This window comes from Fukomys damarensis, unplaced genomic scaffold (genome assembly GCF_012274545.1).
Source record: "Fukomys damarensis isolate Sample0158 unplaced genomic scaffold, DMR_v1.0_HiC HiC_scaffold_35, whole genome shotgun sequence".
Lineage (NCBI taxonomy): Eukaryota > Metazoa > Chordata > Mammalia > Rodentia > Bathyergidae > Fukomys > Fukomys damarensis.
In genome coordinates this window covers 3,168,929-3,175,763 of record NW_022900947.1, presented here as the reverse complement: position 1 = coordinate 3,175,763, position 6,835 = coordinate 3,168,929, and the positions used below count along the sequence as shown (strand labels likewise).

Below are 6,835 nucleotides of genomic sequence, written 5' to 3'. Positions count from 1 at the left end.
TTTACCTACCCCGCTGTCCCCCTCATTAGTCCTCTGTTCTCTGGAGTTTCATGCATATTTTTGCCTCTACAAAATGTGTTGATCTTTCATGTCGTACACCTTTTTGTTTGTTTTGCTTTTTGAGACAAGGTGTCTCTTTGCAGACCAGGCTGGCCTTGAACTCACAGTGATCCTGCTGCCTCAGTCTCCTGAGGGCTGGGATCACAGGTGTGCACTGCCACATCCAGCTGTATGCACTTACGTTTAATAGATTTTAATAACAGCAGAGCCTCTGCACGGGACTGAAGCAGGAAAAGGAGACAGATCACACAGGGACGCTGTGAGGTGGCTGGAGAGCTGGCCACGCTGTGTAGTGGGGCCTGCAGACCGGGAGCAGAATTTCCCTGGCATTCCTGCCATCACTGCAGGGAGCAGGCTCTGCAGTCCCCTCGCCGTCCAGGGTGAGGGTCTCTGGCACACGTAGAGCACCCTGAGTGGCCACTTAGCACCACTTCTGTTGGCTTCAGCAACGAGTGCCAGCCTTGGTGGCCCTGTGCTGGGCCGGTCACGACTGGGTCCAGCCACACTGGTGGTCACACGTGGCTTCTCGTTAGGAGGATGGAGCCTGGTTGTAGAGAGAAGCCGACAGCTGTGGCCTTCCCTAGGGCAAGGACTACACCCGTGGTGGTTGTGTCGATTCGCCCTCCCACGTCCTCTGACCCTATTCATGCACCTGTCTGCAGCGGCTCTGCTGTGTCTGTCTCTAGTTGACGCTCATCTCAGCCGGGCCGGCGATGGCGAGGTTCCTGGGACCTCCACGTGGTGCTGTCCCCGGACAGGCAGGGCACTGCCAAGAGACCTGGAGGGCTGCAGGGTGAGGGTTGGGGGGACACCATTTCGCCCACGGTCTTGAAGGCTGGGCCCGGGGGTGTTCAGCTTGCTGTCCTTTCCCCTGCCTGGACGGGAGCCGAATTTGCAGACCTGGGCTTCTCCCCACAGGCCACTGGGAGGCCCCAGGCAGACGGTGGGGCACCATATAGCTGTCACCCCAAGCCATCCCTCCCACCCCAACTGCCACTCAGCAGACGCTTGGTTCCGTCTGCCGGTGCCTGAACTCTGGTCTCAGTTGGCTCTGAATCAGGGTGGGAAAGCGGGGTTCTGCTCACGGGGCCCCTCCAGCAGCAACAGCTCCTAGACCATACATGGAATCTTCACTTGGTCCCAAGGTCATGGAAAGCACCCCCAACATTTTCACTGAAAGACATTTAAAACCTACAACAGTCTGGAAGACCAGAACCCCAGGAGTCCGCGACGCCTTCTGTGCCTGCAGGGGGATTCACCCCAGACCCCCAGGCACCTGCAACCAGACAGCACCAAGCCCTACTTGGACTTGGTTTTCGCCATCCTTACAAACCTGTCACAAAGTCTGCTTTATAAATTTGGCATAGCAGGGCGCCAACAAGAATGACCACAAGGATTCACTATCCCTGTGATAGACTATGACAAGGGCTGTGTGAGTAGGGCCTCCCAAAATACCTTACTGTTTCCTTCTGGGACCTCCCATTTCATTTTTTCAGACCACAGTTGACTGTGGGAAAGCAAAACTGCGGGACGGCTGTGCCCGCACACAGACCACACGTTCATATGTGGCATCTGCGCGTGCGCGCATGGATAACACGCATGCGCGCACCACCTTGTTTGCCGAGCCTTGTGAGTCAGGAACAGGCGCAGTAACGTTTCGCCCCCACCCGTACCCTGGCCCTCCTGGGGACAGAATGCTCCCCTGGCACAGTTGCACCAGGGCTCTGCGGAGGGGCGGAGCGCTGGACCGGTGCGTGTGGGAAGGGACTGTTCCGAGGCGCTGGCTCGTGCTGTCCACATCCGCAGTGTGGGCGGCGGGCGGCCCGGGAGGTCCCTGGTGCAGATGAGCCGGAAGCCTCTGCTGGAGAATTACCTCCCTCGGGGCAGCCGGGTTATTTGTTCTCGTGAGGTCTTCGCCTGACTGGACAAGGTCCACCCACCTGATGAAGCACATTTGGCTCTACTCTAAGTTCTCCAATTTAAATACAATCTCTTCTCTGTGTTTTTGAGACAATGTCCCACTATGTCGTCCAGGCTGGCCTTGAACTCGAAATCCTCTTGCCTCAACCTTCCAAGGGCTGGGATGACAGGCGTGTACCAGCATTCCCAGGGGTCTCATCCAACTGCCCGCCTGTAGCTGCGCTGACACACAAACCCAGCCATCACAACACTCCCACTCAAGAAAAGATCAGCCCTGGAAGTACACGCCGGGCAGATTTCCCTGATCACATCTCTAATGTTCTTCATGGTTTTTCCCTTTTAATCCAGGGTCCAGCCAAGGATCACACGGCCCACTCAGCTGCCACGCTTCCTGGTCTTCTTCGCCTTCACCGCACTGCCCCCTTTCGGCAATCCCAGCACCTGCTCTGCAGCAGGTCCCCAGCTCTGGACTTGCTGGCCGTCTGCTCTTTAGGAGATCAGTTAGAAGCCGGCCACACCCTTCCTGGTACACAGGTCAGTCTGATCCCCCGGCCAGGGGACTCTGCCGGGCTTCTGGGGATGAAGCTGCCTCCCCTTTGAGTCCGAGCGATGGAGACGAGGCCTCCTTGGTGCTGAGACCTCTCAGGGAAGGAGGGCGGAGGGTGAGCGAGCACTGTGGCTCTGGCTAGTTTCCTCTGCACCCGAGGAGGCCTGGACTCCCCAACACCCAGCCTTCTCAGCTGGGAAGATGGAGCCCGCAGTTGTGGCCCCCAGGCTGGCTCAAGTGCACACAGTCATGAATGGGTTCCACAAGCTGGGCAGGGCAGCGAAACTGCACTTTGTCCTCTTAGAGCCCGGCCAGGACCGAGCGTTAAGTACACACAGAAGCCGCAGGAGAAAGTGTGCCAGTTATTTCAAGTTGTAAGTTATTTGCAAACTGCCCAGGAGCCCGCAGGAAGAGATGGTGGCCTGGATGTTGAGAATTTGTGTCTGGGGTGGGGGTGTCTTCAGTGGGGGCTGTGGCACGAAGGTCACAGTGACCTTTGTGCACCTGCTGGCTTTCAAGTGTCCATCATTCCCAGTTCCTTCTCTCCCGGGACCACAGTGTGCGCTCTGGGAGCTCCTCCATCCTGGCTCCCTTCTGTGCATCCCCTCACTTCAACACACTGGCTTTAGGGTCACACAGCCTGAGTCCCCATCATACATCTGCTGTGTGACCCTCGCTTCTCACCTGGGAAGTGGAGACAACTGGCAGAGCCTTTGGGCTCTTGGGGATGATGCCGAGCGCAGGGCACCGCAACAGCTCCTGGAAGCGGCCGATCCTCCTGCGACCCTCGACACCACCTTCGAGGGCAGAGTACTGCTCCTTCTGGGTGCCCTTTCCAGTTTTTAAATTTCAAAACGGGGTCTCACAAAGTCCTCAAGTTGCCCAGGCTGGGCTTGAACTTGTGATCTTCCCGTCTCGGTCTCCCAGATGGCTGGGACTGCACACATGTGCCTGGCTTCTTTTGTCCTCTGTGCTCAAACTTGCCACGTAGTATGGCCATCTGCAGAGACAGTTTGCTCCTCTCCAGTAGTCAACAATTTGGGTCTCCCTGGTTACAGTGTCACCCTAGGTCCAAGCAGGGGATAACCGGATGTCCGTCGCCAGAAGAATGACCTGTGTCACAGAGTGACGACATGAGCAGGGTGGTTTGCACACAGCAGGGCTTTGCAGCAGAGGTTCGGTGTGCGTGTTGGCAGGGGCAGGCCTCCCGGATGAGCTGCTGAGTGTCAGAAGCCAGCCCACGTAGGGTTCCGAGAGCAGGCAGTTAGGCCCTGTTCCAGGTGCACGCGTGGGTGATGTGGAGGGAGGCCACTGCCACCTCTGGGGCTATGGTCAGGAAGGCTGTCACACTGTGCCTGGGGCCCATAGACACATGGGCAACGGCTGGGTTTGTAACCATGGTGAAGTGGGCATTTCTGCTCTATGTGCTTTTCCGGGTATGAATTAAAGATCATTATGGTTTCTATCTAGATGTCCCCCAAGAGCCTCATGTGCTCGTGGGTGGGGCTTTTGGAAGATGATTGAATTACAGGGCTTATATAGTAGCTGACTGCTGTTAGGAGGCAGGGCCTGGTGGGAAGAGGCATCACTGGGGCGTGGCCTGGAAGGTTCCTCTCCCTCCCAGCTCCTCCCTTCTTTCTCTTTCCTGTTCCCCATGCCCTGAGCAGCTCTCCTCCGCCAGGCCCCTGTGCCAAGTTGTCCTCTTCTGAGGCTGCGAGGGAGGATCTGCCCTGGGCCTCCCCAGCTCCGGTGGTACCTGCAGTCCACCTTGGCTTGTAGTTCTGCCTCACCTTCCTCTGGGTTCTCCCCTGTGTGTCTCTGGGTCCAGATTTCTTCTTGTCACAAGGACACCACTCCTGTTGGATTAGGGCCACACTACTGACCTCACTTTACCTTAATTACTTTGTCTTCGTCACTCTATCGGTGAGACACAATAGCACTCATCCACAATTTAAAGGACAGGTGGATTTGGGTTCCTGGTTTCAGCCAGAGTCCACCATCTACCACTCTCAGACCCATGCACTGCCTTTCCCACCTCTGGCCTGGAAGACTGACCTTCAGGGGAGGTCCCGGGCTCTTGGCCTCTGACTTCCTGTCAGATTCAGCCAATGGGAGGCCCCAGCAATAGCAGAGGGCGGGATGAGAGCAGTCAGGACACTTCCTCCTTCCTCCGCCTGTGGGACTGGCTTCTGCAAAGGTCCAGCTCCTCCTCCTTGGCCACAGCTCCCATTTACGAGTTCCTCTCATAGCTACAGGCTTCCCTTTCTCCACTTTTCACCTCTTCCAACCCAGGGGTGGTGACATTTTCTGCTGTTGACCCCAGAGAGTGTCGCTGTCCCTGAGGCTCCTGGAAGGCAGCACACACCTGCGGCAAACTCTGTGGGGCACCCATACAGCGACTCACGGAGCTTCCCTGACTGTGCAGATGACTCTTCTTAGAGAGGGATCATTTGCGGATGTTCCCTAAATCAAATGCATGATTTTCAAAGGTCTTGAAGCCCTCAGATTAAAGCTTTTTGCAGCAACGTTGTGAAGTGATGTATCACTGGCTAGCTTGGGTTCTTAAGCACACATAAGATGGAAATCAAAGCCTGCTGGCAGCTGTCACCTCTATCATCCTTTTCCTTTAAGGCCGACTCCTGTGGGAAAGGCTTCTGTGTGTGCTTCCAAGATGTTACCATTTGGCTGGTGGGATGGGGTGGGGAGGTGGGACCCTGCCTGCTCAATGCGTATAGAAATCCCAGCCAGGCAAACTGGAGCTCTTTTGGTGTTAGCTTTGAATGCTAGGGGCGGTCGGCCTTTAGTGTCTGTGGACCCTTTGTTCTCAGAGCAAGTGGCTATCAGAAGGGCTCAGAAGTTCTTCTGGCCGTGGGAGATGGTGGCTCCTGTGATTCCTCCTTGTTCTTCACCGTTCTCTACTGCTCCATGCCTTCAGGGTTGCCAGCCTTGGCTGCTCCCGGCTTCAGTGTTATAGCTCCGCCCACTCAGCACGCTCTACTCAAGGTAGAGATCATGAGGGGGCGAGAACGTTCCGTCCACAAGGGACTTTACTAGCACGTATGCTGCAGCATGACAGGGAAGGATACACGGGCTGAACCTGCCAAGCAGATGCGGAGGTTGCTTACGGAGGAAAAAGGTGGGCTCACGCATGTGCAGTGTCAGACTTCCGGTTTGGCCGTGGGTCTGGCAGGAGCCTCTATGGAAACTGATTAAGGAGGCTGCAGCGGGGCGGAGTCCTGGGATAGGTCTGTGCGTAAAGCCTGCTGGAGCCAAAGCAAACAGCTTCTGTCGCAGCCCTGGGTGTCCGATGTAGCTGCCTAGCTCCAAGGTGCTTGGGGAAGCTGTGGAATAAAAAGAAAAAGATCTCTTGGGGGATGTTGGGCCCTTCCTTCCTGCCTCATTTTTTAATGTCTTTCATCCCTCAGTCTTGGAATTGCTGCCCTCACAGAGCTCCCTGGCCTTCTGGGACTGCGTTTATTTTTTGTGATGAGAGCAAATGCCACATATGGCCGGACCTGTGTTTCCCTTTTGTTTTTCTGTATGTCGACATCATGCAGGTGCATGGGCAGAGGCTGCCTGGGGTGAGATAGCCCAGCCCTGAGTGGAGTACAGGGAGTGCAGATTTGGCATCCAGGGTGTTGTAGACCGGATGGAGGTGGATTACAGGCTGCTACTTCTGGCCTCAGCAGAGAAGTGACACTTCTTGGAAGGAAGAGGGAAGAGCTGGTGATTGATCCATGGAAGGCACAGGGTCACCCATCAGTCCACCTGCTCTGCAGCTACTGGGGGACTTTTTCCTGGAGGACAGTGGAGCAAGCCCCCTTCTGCATGGCTCCCTGCTACTGCAGAATAAGATCTGAAGCTCACCTTGCCAGCCTCTGCCCACCACGAGGCTCCCTGCCCATGCACGGCGAGCTGACCCAGAGGCATTTATAACTCCTTCAACCCTGGGGCACTTTGACAGCTCCCAGCTATTGTCCATGCAGTGTCCTCAGCCTGGGATGCTGTCACTTGCTATTAACCTCAACATGAAGGCCGATGTCAAGGCCAGCAGAAAGAGAAGCTCACTCCTCTGGAATGAGAGCTTTGTGGGGGAGGCCTTGGTCCTGGGACCTGAGCCCAGGAGATGGATGCTGCCTGGCTCTTTGTGGCTGTGTCCCCACCCTCTGCTCTGCATGGATCCAGCACCTTTTCCCAGTCACAGGCTGTGCCACCTGCTGCGCAGGTCCTTCTTGGAGCCTCAGTTTCTTCATCTGTGAAAGGGGTGCTGGTGCCTGTCCCATAGACTAAGAAGGGTGGCCTGTGAAG

At 56.2% G+C, this 6,835-nt stretch overlaps 1 long non-coding RNA gene across 1 annotated transcript; it reads left to right on the top strand.

The window, feature by feature from the left end:
* Positions 1-1,639: 1,639 nt before the first annotated feature.
* LOC104874628 lies at positions 1,640-6,471 on the top strand. Its single transcript, XR_004515273.1, has 3 exons — positions 1,640-1,810; positions 2,329-2,514; positions 5,953-6,471. It is a non-coding gene; the product is annotated as an uncharacterized LOC104874628 (long non-coding RNA).
* Positions 6,472-6,835: the final 364 nt, after the last annotated feature.